The sequence below is a fragment of the Anabas testudineus genome, chromosome 21 (assembly GCF_900324465.2).
Source record: "Anabas testudineus chromosome 21, fAnaTes1.2, whole genome shotgun sequence".
NCBI classification, from domain to species: Eukaryota; Metazoa; Chordata; class Actinopteri; order Anabantiformes; family Anabantidae; genus Anabas; species Anabas testudineus.
Genome location: NC_046629.1, coordinates 23916331 through 23929985, shown reverse-complemented (window position 1 = coordinate 23929985; position 13655 = coordinate 23916331). Strand labels below are relative to the sequence as shown.

Sequence of the window (13655 nt, the reverse complement as noted above, 5' to 3'; positions counted from 1 at the left end):
CTGTAAATATTTCTTTATGTCAGTTGCTGCTAATACAGTTGCCTTGTGAGTTATTATTTAAAAAAATATTCTTCAATAAGGTGCCAACAAGGTGCCAACAGAAAAGTGTTTGTTTCATGCCAAACCAATAGATGCATAAAAAAGGGCAACACCAGCCATAAGCAGTAGGAAAAGTAGTTTTCACCCCTGCCACCTTACACTTTCACCTCTGTGCCACCAAAAGCATATGTCCACAACTGCAAGTCTTTAGAGTCTGAATCCGTCTCAGCTTAACAACTGCAATTTTACACTTACTACCCAAACTTAACCCAGTCACCATCCATTGCAACTAGGTACTGTTTTACAGTGCAGCTGCTGGTTATACTGGATTGTGCCTTCAGTGAGGCCATGTGGGATCAGCCTCCCAAGTGCAAGAAGAAAAAGCCAGAGTCAGCTGGACTGACTGCACTGCACTAGAATAACGACATGGTCCAATACAGCTCTTTATTTTTTATTTCAACATCAGAAGTGAAAATGTGCTACAAATAAACAGCAAAGAAAGATGATACTCTAAATGGGAAGACCCAGCATCCCAACTGGAGTCCTTAAATACTGAATAACTAAAGCCACACCTGTCACTAGAGATTACACATAATCTACAACAAATTCATATTTGTTTTGTAATAATCATGTAATGTGTATGGAACAACTATTTAGAGGTGTTGGTTTCATGAATTTTCCTCATGTCTTCATACTCTAACCAAACTGCCCGTGTGTCTCTTCCTACAGTGAAAAACATATCAGAATATTTTGAATAATGTTCACAACAGTATTTCATGTATATTTTTTGACATTTGCATAATGGATTCTTAACCTTTTTAACAGTGGTTATATGAGAATGTAATGGTTAGCATTGTGACATGTTGAATTGTCACACTCTATATATTCTATTCTTCCCCATATTATAAATGTGTCAGATCACAGTATTCCATAATGTCATACTTGCATGTGTGCTGTAACATGGACATCTCACATGCCTACAACCACAACAAGCATGTTGGAAGAGTATTATGATCAGTATTATGATCAGGTGAATGATAAAAAAGAAAGACTTAAAAAGAAATACTGTAAAACACTTGAATGTACACGCAGGCCTATTATCCCTTATTATCTAATTCCACCATCAACATACATGTACAAGACCTTAACACGTGATGTGTGTAAAAGGTCAACACCAGAGAAGAGAAATCACTAAACAATAAAGCACAATTTCAGACAGTTGACAAATTCTTGCCCCAACCCCACCAGTGCCTGCTAGGTTTCTAAAATTGTCGGCTTTAGGAATGGATCTACTAGAGTTTCCCTGATTGCAGCTTTTCTTGAAACACATTCTTCTTTTCTTCTCCTCTCCTCTAGAGGTCCATTATGCAAATTACAGTCATCAGTGCCAGGGTGCAGCCATTTACTTACTCACACACACACACACACACACACACAGCCATTCATAAAACCTAACACCTGTCACTGAGATTCTGACTGAATCAAAGATACAGATGTAATGGAGACTGACAGGCGTTTTTGTCTCGTTCTGGACAATGTGACTACTGCGCTCTTGTCCTCTTGGTGCATCTCACCTAACCACCATAATATCCTCATTATAATGCTATCCAATCCCCATCCTCCTCTTCTTGCTTCTCCTAATAGCTTCTATGTTCCTCTGCTCTCCACTTCACGTTGAGCTTCTCTGTGCCTTGTCACACCATTTCCTCCCCTGCAGCAGCACTGCTCTTTCATCTTGCTCTCCCTATCATCTCTTTGAAATAATCTCTTCTCCTTTTTCTCACGTTGTTCCATCTTGTCCTTGTCCAACATGCAGCTTCTCTGGGTGCACAACCACACTGATGCACAGGAACATTGTCCCTGCACCCTCATGTCACAACAACACACACATTTGTTATGTAGAGACACTACAGACTTACACCAGGCTTTTCCAATGATTTACAGTATAACATACAGTTTGATTTCTTGTTTACATCATGAAATTTACATAAGCATTCATTAACATCCAACTATTCCTTTATACAATTATTCATTCACGGTATACAAGATGTGCTGTGCAACCACAGTTCTGGGAATATTTCAACCTACTAACTATTGAAACAATCATTATACAACAGGCACACAGCTGGTTCAATAATTGATTTCTTTTCCACAGCACACAGATAACTGTTGCTTTTTTATTTCTCTTAATAATCTCAGAAAGCTTTATTCTAACAAACAGCTAAGAAATTTGTATCCACCACTAGAGTATGCTTCTCTTTTTAGGTACCAGATGACGATTTGACGCCTATATTATTTGCCATAGACATTTTAATTCTGTTCATTTAAGATGCTAGGGGGTGCTCACAGGGTGAGCAATACTTTCTGAATGATAAGTAGATGATATTGGAAAAATGTGAAACTTTGTGCACTTTCCGCACCAATACGATGGGACAGTGATACTTTGTTCACACAGTAATGTCCAACCCTGTAAAGAAAAACAGAAAAAACAGAAAGGCAGGTATGAAAAAAGCAGCACATTCCCCTGATTTTTCCCTTTCCTGCTGACACTGGCACCTTTAAATGCTACCAGGGGTCGTGTTATAAGCACGCTGCACATTTTCACCCCGCATCCACCTCAACCCTGCACATTCCTGGCCACCAGCAGGGAAGCCAGGTGGTCTGCACTGAGCACATCCCCTCCTGCTGCTGCTAGGTTAGGTTAGTGGACATGATAGCAACCGAAATGTAATCTTCATCTCCATGTTCTATTGTCTGATCTTTTTTGAATAGTTTCATTCAGAATTTCTGCTTACTCCGTTTCCTTTAATATTCTAGTGAGAACATTTTGATGGTGTGTGTCAACATGAGTGCAACCATTTAAACATCTGACGTTTCCTATTTTTCTGATACTGTAGTTGAGTAGATATGTAGCTCTATCCATAGCTATAAAAGAGCCAGCACTCTAAATGTGTTAAACAGTGTGTAGGATCAATAAACAGTAAGTTAATCAGCCTGTTTTCATTAGGTAGTAAAAGCCTCCTTCACACCATCAGGAACACACACATATGCACAAGAAAATACATAAATGTCCATGTTTGAGCCTGTGCGCGTGGATAGGTCTTCAATCTTTTGCAGAAGAATACATGTGGCTCATGTGCCTACACTACTTTACTGTGAATTTTAACTTTTAGTGCTGCCGTAGCACTGCTAAGGTTTTAGGTCAATGTTAAAACAGTTGCTGAGTCATGCATTGACTCTCCGCACATTAAAAATACGACTGGAATTATGCAGCGTTAAGCACTTTCAGGCTGATCATGTGAAAGCAGCTTTAGCATGACCCGAGTGCACCAACGTGCTCATACAGGTCTTACTGTAAAAGAACACAAGTGCCATGAACTACGGAAGTAGTCTTGATATTCATTAGTGATGTGCAAGAGTTCACAGAAACAAACCACACAGATAAATGCAACAGAAGCTATAGACAGGGGCCAGAAATTATTGTTGATTAGCCAATTTGGTAAATGTGGAATAAATGTTACGTCACTGCACAATGTGTTATTTTATCACTAGGAGCACAGTGGAGAAACCCATAGCGGTACCACTGTTGACAACACAGATAGGTTTAGAAAAAAATAATCAAAATACAGGCTTGATTTCAGCAAGACTGAAGCAACAAGGTTGATCAGATTTGATGGCATGTGGCAAAGTCATAATGCCATTATTTGGCATTGATACCCTCCACCCTCAGAATTTTCCCATTATTAGACACTATAGCTGTTGAAGCCATGATACACAAACGCTACTAGAACCAATCAAAACCCATCAAACTTCAAGCCGACTCAGTTATTACCTGTCTCCTGTCACACTACTCAAGCATTATTTCTATGAACTTTCGAATACTGTATTCATGCTATGTGCTGACAAATACAATTAGAGGCAATTAGACTGGAACTGACATTTAAAATGAGAGAAATGATAACTGAGGAAACAGTACCTGGAGAGACTTCATCAATCTAGCTACTAAAATATCTTTATATTATCTATGTGCTATACAGTATATGAAAGGTCACTTGCTCAAGTACTGGAAAAAATAAAACAAATATATATATATATATATATATATATATATATAATGTGTAAATATTTGTAACTTTTATTTAAATGATCCCATATTGTTTCCAGAGGCTGATCTTGTCCCCTGTGTGCCCTTTTTCAGTGTACATCAGAGTCAAATGTTATGTGTGCACTTGTTACTTGTTGTAAATGGTTTACTTAGGGCTGTATGATATGTAAAATATCTACCCTGTGGAAATTGAGTAATGACAAATGTAAATAAAAGTAGCAGATGATGGCTGCTATATGATGCACTTCAAGTCGAGACAGTCCCATGTACAATGTTGAGAATACTTGCCGTCTATAATGACTGGCCACAGTTTATGAAACTGTTGTGACTGTTGAAGATAATCTGGTGGCTCTGGCTATATCTCAGCATATCTACAGATTGGATCTATGAGAGGGACAGACTCTGCACCCCATTCTTCTCTTAGTCTCAGACAGTTTGCTGAAGAGATAATATCTTTGGCTACAACATGTAAAGCAATGCCTACTCAGTCTGAACTGCTGAAAGTCTAAGCATTTTGTATTTAATTATATAGACAAAAACAATATTTTCTTGTAGTTTTCTATTTGTCAAAGATAACGGTCTACAGGTTTACAATCAGAAATTGCATTTACTATTTGGTCTAAAGACATGCACTCCACATATACAATTAGATGTTTGCAGAAGCAGCAGTGTTGCTCACTTGTTAAAATTGCCAGGATTCTAAAAAAACACTTCATGCCACGTTGGTATATAGCTGATGTAAATGAATCATCATGAACTGAAATGATTCAGGACCAGTTCTGCTATCCAGCCCAAAAATACACTCTCTCATTATCATGACTTGCTCACAGCTATGCCTGCATGCTCACACAGCTACAAGTAAAGCCTTCATGAACAGCATGTGCTGCTTCATAACATCAGAAAGTTGATGATCTAGGTGCCCTCAACACACATTTTTACTTCTGAGAAAAAGATTTTTCCTTCAGCATGTTTTAAAGAGCTGTACCTGGTGTGACCTGTGCGCCTACGGCTGGGGAAATACTGTAGGCTTTTACAGTCAGCTCTGTCTTGCTGATGAAAGAAACTCTGCTCGGTGCGTAATTGAGGATACATGAAGCTCTGTATCACATTTTATACAGAGACAGCTCTACATCTTTTTTGGTCCAAATGACTTTAACATTAACCTCTCAGAAACAAATGCCAGCTTGTGGCCTATTTCAGAAAACATTGCACACTGATGTTCCGCATTGCATGGTTTTGACCTCTCACTGCTGCTGCTAAAGTCTAGAGGTTTGTGTAGGTGGGTTGGTGGGGCACAGGTGTAATTTTTACACTTTTGTTAGATGTGAGAAATGATAACGGTCTGGAACTCACACATTGTATTTAGAGTGGATCATGACCAGATGGAAATTTTATTTTTTGCTAAAAAGCTCAACTGCAATACAGGCAGCTGAAGAAAACAAGGCAATTCAAAAGTGAAGCTGTTGATTAATTATTTGAATGTATTACAATACATAGCTCATATTACAAAAGGCATGTGTGTGGGAGAGGCATTAGGGGATGTCAGTGTACCACTGGTTGTACGAAGAGGTGAAGATGAGGAGATTGAGGTGGGTGGAACACATTGTGGTTGGTAAACAGGGCCAAAACAGGAAAGCGTGGGCCCACCTGACCTCACCTCATAGCTTGTATAATGTTTCCACACTGTAGAAAATAAGGTTAGCTGCTGGTGAAAATACTGAGACAGCGATTTGTTGCTTTTTTGGATGTCCTGGGGTATAATGGAAGAAATGTCTAGATTAATCAATTTTATGGCTTTATGCAAAATACCACTGTGCATTCTTATGTGTTTAACTCAACCAGATGGTACTGTGAGAAAAAAGAAATAAGGCAGCCTGGTCAATGAACCATATTTAATAGATTTAATAAAACAAGACATTGCCTTTCCTGAAGTATTGGCATGTGTGCAGCTGGAGCAATGCAAACCAATATCTTTGCATGAGCAAAACAGTAGCCATGGTAAATCTAGAATTTGTCTCATTTTGAGCACCTGTTTCTTTATGGACCTTCCACTTCCTGTGATTGGCTAGCTTGAGGAAGTCTTACGGTGGGCCAAACTATGTTCAGTTGGAATAGCATTGTTCCAACTGGACGTAGTTGAAAATTCTGCTGTATACTGGGGAGGGTTGTAAAAACATGAAGTGTGATGAACAGATAAAACACTGCTTGAAGTCTGTTGCTGCTCTGTGATTGTTATCAATTATTGTTTTATGGTTTTGTCTTTGGTACTTACGGATGTCCACAATGCTTGGTATCAACCAATGAAGCCTTTTGAAAAACCTCTTATGAACAAAGTGAATTGGCCAGACTGAAACCTAGGCATTTAACTACCAGCCTGATGTAATCTGATCTCCCTTATACTTGAGTTTATGTGACTTCTTAGATAGTTACCTTCGTATATGCATCCAGATAAAACTTATTTAACAACGCTTAATAAAACTCAATACACCTCTTTGGTGGAATTCCGCGCTCTAGTGATCACATCTGCTCACTCCGCCAAAATGTAGTCAGCCTTGCAGGAGCCTAATGAGAAGAAATGGTAAACCATGTTGGTTGTGGAGAGAATTACGTTATTGAATGAAAAATAAAAGATTGTTTAGAAGCATAACAACCTTATGATTTATGGAAGATTTAAATCCTAAACTAACAAAACTAACAAAACTACAGAAGAATTATTGCCACTACTCACAGCACTGGCTTAGCCAGTGTTCATCAGTTCCCAGGTTGATGCTTTAGCAAGAGGTCCTAAAGTCTGTGCAGATTCATGGTCCTGTAATTAATGTGTCTTAGATTAAAGTGTCCAAAAAATGTCATGTATTGTCCTCTTGCTAACAGCTTTCATGCTGGCACAGAGACTGATAGAGACAAAGCAGGCCGAGCAGCAGTGAGTCAGCCAGAGCCAGCCCCCTGCCTCACACTGAAATCAGAGAAACCACAAGAATGTAACAGCTTCTGTTATTATCCCTCCTCGCTGCCTCCCTGCCTGATAGCCTGTCCCAGAAAATAGCAGCACGTCTGCCTGTTTCTCCGTCTCTCACACACACTTACAAAGACTCATGTTCCCTGTCCTCTCATGTCCTCTCGTTCTCATCTCTGACACACACACACACACGCAGATTTCTCTCTGACTGCCCATTTTGCTTGCTTGCTTTCTGCGCACACACACACACACACACACACACACACACACACGCGCGCACAGAGGACCTGACATTGCAAAATCACATAGACTGCAATTTGCTTTTCCTACTGTGAATTGCTGCAAACCCAAGGCTGTCAGACACATACAAAGATCTAGACATGCAGTATGCCCACAGAATAAACAAGCTTTTGCAGTACATAACTAGCTAGTAGACACATAGTAAATACAACAGTAGATTAAAACAGTAACAAATTGACAGACTGTCCAAGAAACTGTTATGACACAGAGTAGGGCAGAGTTCATATTGCTCCACAATTGATCAAGTCCAAATTTCTCACTAAGCGGTAAACATCTGAAGCAAATATAAATGAGTGCATTCAAACAAGAGCGTCTTTTGTCAAAAATAGGCTGAAGAAAGTCTCACATGTAAAGTTCACTGTGTGCTGCAGACCTTTAATCTACAGAAGGCTGACTCAGCAGTTGTTTAGAAATCTTTTGGTGATAACTGCACAATTCTAAACTGTACAATTGGAATAAAGACCATTATCTAATGTTTGTTGTTCTGGTTTCTAGCACAGTGGGTAATCACATTTTAACAAGCCGGGGTTAGCTAGTAGGTTGAGACACTTTTTAATCCCAATTAAACATAATAAATTTCAACAGTCACTGTAACTGTAAATAGCTACTAAATCTCTATATAACTTACACAAAACAAAAATTACATACAGAAAGACCACATGGTCCTTGTTTCACTCATCACACCATTAGCTACAGCCATATTATCTAAGGGCTCTAACCCAACAAGCTGACAGTCAACTGCTGGTCACTGTCAGGCTGTCAGTGAGTGTCTGTCAAGCCAGTTGTTGTGGTGTGTCCCACAATGTGTACACTAGACGGATCCCCATCAGCAGCTTTTCAGTCAATTCAGATCGTTAAATTGGCGACGGGAGCCGTCGGTAAGATGTCATTTCTTCTCATGCAGGTGCACAACGTATGTGGTAGCTGGTCTTTCTTTGAAATCTCTGCTATGTGTTTATGTGCAACGTTTTGGCCCAGATGGAAGTGATGTGAGGCAACTCAAATGCTGTTAGCCTGTGTTAATGCTAGTTCCTTGATGATGGCTTGGTGTATTTCTGCCTACCTAAAGTTAGCTTGCTAATGAATTGTTATCAAGGTTGGCTTTTTTTAATTCTAGCATTACTGCTGCAGCGCCTGTACACCCACACTCTCTGTCTCAAGACCTTTCTCCCTCTGGGTAAATAAGATATTAAAAGGGGAAAAAAATACAGATGCTTGGAATTTTTGATGCAATGTTCTGCAAACATGCAACTTCAGGATCCAAGAGCAGAGCCATGAATCGTGAAAAAGTTGGCCGGAGGAGAAGGATCATTCCTGTCCTCAGGCTGTGAGTTACAGTTAAGAAAGTTTATGACAGGCCCAGATGACAACAAAAGCACACAGGGAGGTACATGTGAATGTTTTCTGTGTGTGTGCACACTATTAAGAGGGATCCAAGCTCACGTGGGTGGACACACCCTCCTAAAAATGCATGCCCATCAGCCTTTGTAACCAAATATCTCTACACATGTCCTCACCCACTTGCTCTCTTCGCTACATCACCTCGCATGCAGAGTGAGTACATTTTCACAGCCCACATTTACATTCCACTGACTAAAACGGTGGAAATTATGAAGAGACAGAATTTACAAACAGCCTTGTGTGGAGCAAGCTGGCCATGTAGTCTAGTATTTAAGACCAGTGAGGATAAAAATACAGGACAGAAAAAAGGAAGGATGGAAAACAAGCGTGACAGTGGAGAAACTGGAAGCGGTATGACATAAAAACAGCAGCTCTAATGCCCTGTGTTTTTAGACTAGCCTTGTTTGACTTGGATATGGATGCCCTTTGCACTTCCTCCACTGATTTCCAAGTAAAACAAGCAGCGGATAAAACTAGGTTTTACCATGTAAACTGTTGATGTTCTAGAAATAACCTTGTCAAGTGTCACAAAAACATGCTGCACGTCTTAAAATGAGTGCAGGAAACTAAAGGTTTAGAAACATGGAAAAAAATGTAGGCTAGGCGCTTCTGCTTCTAGTTTTTAATAAATGATGAAAACACTAATGAAACTCTGTGGTCCGTACCATCACAACATCGCTGGTAAAATAATGAATCATCTAAAGCTGGAAACATGTTCCACAGCACCTGATGTCACAACTTTCAGAGTTCAGATCTGTAAGAAAACAACAATGAAACCTTAGTACTTCTCTACAGGGGGACTCAGCAGAATTAGAAACACCCTGCATTTCTGATTCTGACCTGCTCTTCTTAAGCAACTGTGTCCTCTGACCTCCATAGGTATTCAAGTTTCTTTAAGCAACTGTTTCAAAGACAGTCCTAAGGATCTGTAGCTGACACAGAGACACACGCTAAGCTCAGGTTGCACCAGCAGCAGGTTAAAGAGGCGCATGGCAATAGGTATACAAGTCTTTGCTGAGAATATTACAATGCACCCTTTGGACATAGTGGGTGCAGAGAAGCACACGTGTTGCTGAGTATGTGCATCTTGGGGGAGAAAGGGACGAATAATGGTGAAGGAAAGGACAAGCCAAAACACGCACTGGAGCAGTAAAGAGCCAGCTGTACTCACATACCTGAGGAGTGCAAATGTGGGGGTGGGGCTACAGTGGAAAGGAGTCCTGTATTTTAGAAGAAAAATGTGTGTGGTTACTCTATAACATTATGATGACACTGAGCCATTGACATAAAGAATGAAAAATTTGTGCAAAGTGCAATATTTCCAGTGATGATAACCACAAGAATTAACTTCTATTTGTTTTGTAGAGCATTTTAGTGGACAAACGTTAAATGTTGATATGAATACTGGATGGAGTGTTCCAAACTGAATATAATATATACTGTTTATACAGACAATTGTTTCTTATTTCTTTTAATGCTCCATTTTATATAAATTTATATCAAGGTTAAACTACTAACATTGCTTATCACCTATGTACATATCATCCATGGATGCCAAATGTTATTATGTCAGCCCATCTGCTCAGTGCTCAGTTCTTCCATCCCTCCATTAATGGTCATCTTTTAATGTCTTTATGTTGCATCTCTTAATCCAACCCCTGCACAGCTAGCTGGGTATGTCTCACAGTCCCTGAACCATAATCTAGCTAGCTTTATCTCCTGTCTCTGTTGGCACAATCTAGCCCCGCATTTTTCAGAAACTGGGTTAGAACACACAAGTGACTCATAATAGGGCCAATACAGGATGAGGAATTACAACAGATAACTAGAGCCACTCTTTATGTTGCCGTGCCCTACATGCTTGTGGGCTAGTGGAGTAAAAAGGCAATTTCCCTTAATGCATCACAACTGTTTGAGTATTTTTCTTTTATGAATACCTCATAAAATCTTTAAGAATGTAATATTTGCTAAAATGGGATCATTTTTAGACCTTGTTTTATGCTAAATGACACCCCCTTATCTTTCCCAAATCCTCCACTTGCCTTATTGTTATTACATGCTCCTATGATGGAAACTGTTGATGAGAGCTGTATTTTAAGTGACTTTATTTTACTGCTCCCAGTGGCACAGAGAGAAGACTAGTACTTTCACAATCTGGCCTGGACTAATGTGATGAAACAGAACAATAACCCCAGAGTCCAAATCTAAACCAGTAAGAGCTACAAAGACCTCCAAGAACCCATGGAGTAAATCACAATGTGAAAGGTTGTACAAATTGTATCACTCTAAAAACACGTGCCTATTACAGACATATTAGGGCATTTAGTTCAATAAGGGATCACAAGCTGCTTTACATTATGTTCTAGGAAGCCCATGTGATTAATAACCTCACAGATGCTGTCAAAATCCATTATTGCGCATGCATGTAGAGTCACCGTTCTCACTGGCGTTGTCTGAATCCTGCATACCATAATGTAACTGATGGATTCAAAGTATTTATTGTGTGTGTGACATATAAGGAGTAGGGGCTCCGTCTCCAACTCCTGTCTGTCTGGATAACCCATTGTCACCGTCAATTAAAGCCTTCTGACTGCCCAAGAAATCCACTACCATGACAAAAAGCTTCATCTGGCTGGTTATGATCCAGATGACTAAGACTGATGATATATACAATCATGAAAATATGAAAATGAAACTCAAAAATGTAATATTTGTGGGAATGACAAATACTAAATATTCATCTACCAGACTGTTACATTTTCAACTTGTTTCCTATGGTTCCTATGTACATATATACAAACAGTATAAAACTTCCGTTTTTTTAATTATACTCAAAATGCTTTTTCTTCAGGGTGCGGCTAAAATAATTTCACTTTAAATTATGTAAACTTTTCAGTCCTCCTCAATTTGCTCCTGCAGAACTTCTCCAGGTGACATCATCTGAAGTGAAACCCCATCGTTTGGATGAGATTTCAGTTTGAAGCAAAGATTTTAATGAGAGGAAGTTTATTACCATTCATTTGCATGTACTTCCTTAACTAAAACCATAGATAGCAAGTTAGACATTTCCCTTTAAAGTCAGAACTTGTGACCAGTTTGAGCAGCAAGTGCTCCACCTCCGCTTACCCCTAGTGTTAAATTATAGTCTGTGACCTGCAGCAGGTCGGCACCGAGTTTAACTTCAGATACAATGCCCTTGGTTTGTCTTTGATTGTTCGGTAATAAGCTTGTCTGGTATTTCGCCATGAAATCTTAATGATTAATTAATTAATGATGGTGTCATTAGGAGAATTTGAAAATGTTAAGATTTACAGATTACACAAAATAAAAACTTAACATTTCTCTACAACTGTCCAACTACATAACTAAAATAAAATCCTAAAGAATTATTCTTTGCGTGAAGTGAATATTTTCTTAATCATCTACATCACATTCCAGGGCTACTAATGTTTGTGGGAGAAAAGAATTATGTTTGGAATCAGAGTGGGACTACCTAGAAGTGAGACTGATAATTCTTTGCAACTTACTAAAACTAATGTGTCACTTTCAATATGGCACTACTTGCTTCGCATTTTAGAAGTCTAGGTCTGTCAAGGCACTTTCATCCTGGCATTCTATAGCTGTAGTATCGTGCACAGAATAAACACAGCTGTGTTTGGGCTTGAGAGATCATTTTTGCTAAAGAGTTGTGCCATATCCGCCCCAGCAACAGATTACTAACTAGCTGCTTTCTGAGAGCTATCTGGCTGGATACTTTTGATTAAGAACTTCCAGTCAGACAGACTCGAAAGGGTTATAACACCTGGACCTCTTGGTTAGACATGAACAGGCTGACACCAACAGTAAGCATAAGACACAGGGATCCTGGTTTTACTCTACTAATGAGGTGGATCTTATGAGCGACGTTAAAAGGTAAATACCACTCCGTTTGAAACAAGTACATGCCTAAATCTTTATATTCGTTTGTGCATGGGGTTAAAACTAATGACCCTGTAGAATTCGCTTGCAACTGAATGAAAAAGGCTAAATATATGGGCTCAAAAAGAGCTATGCAAGGTTCTAATTACAGAGAAATAAATTCACTAATACTAAGGAGTTTTGTTCATAGTGCTTCTGGCAATAATACCAAGCTTAGTAATGTAAGATAAGCAAATGCTACCATCTTTGAAGTCTGATAATGTATCTTGCCTGCAGCACCCAGACTGCAGCCGTCTTACCAACACTGTCAGTTAACACCAATCCTAAACTGTCAGCACTAGTAAGCATGATGCTGGGTGGTTGAGGCTAACCAGACATAAGGTGTCAAGCACAGATAAAGAGAAAAGGGAAGAGCAGAAACCCAAAGTGGCAAGGAGCGGGCAAGAAAAGAGGAAATGTTGGGAAGACAGAAGGTCAGTCAGACAGACAGCAGCTCAGGGTGCATGAGATGACATCCTCCTGAACAGATACAAACATGAAAACAACATAGGTCCCCCAAACACCTTATATCCATTTTGCACCAAATCTACTCGACACAGACTTTGTGTGCACAGGGAATCTTTTAACATATACTGTTTCACACATTCTCTGTGGTCTTAGTGTACACACGCCTCTCAGACTTACAAGCTGACAAGAATTACAGCTGACCTTTGACCACTCTGCTATTCAGGCCAGTTTATGATGTTTAACCAAGAGGGTGCTATCTTTACGCAGCTTCTCTACTGGCACCAGCCAAACCTGCGAAGAGACAGCTACAAAAATGACACAATGATCAGCTGGTAGTGAGAGGTCAAACTGGACATGTATTTGCTGCATCTCCTTTCAGTGTCACAGTGTGTTCTGCCCATCATCACTGTGCATATATTACAAGCA

The 13655-nt window shown here is 39.5% G+C and overlaps 1 protein-coding gene across 2 annotated transcripts in view; it reads right to left on the bottom strand.

The window, feature by feature from the left end:
- The window catches only part of ptpn4a (protein tyrosine phosphatase non-receptor type 4a), a 59385-nt gene that overhangs the window by 41179 nt on the left and 4551 nt on the right, over positions 1–13655 (bottom strand). Inside the window, exon 2 of one of the 2 annotated variants that reach the window (XM_026376129.1) lies at positions 9980–10024. The exons of the other annotated variant lie outside the window; for it this stretch is intronic. The gene's annotated coding sequence lies outside the window, so the exon portion shown is untranslated. The remainder of the gene's footprint in view (positions 1–9979; positions 10025–13655) is intronic. 2 annotated transcript variants of the gene reach the window in all.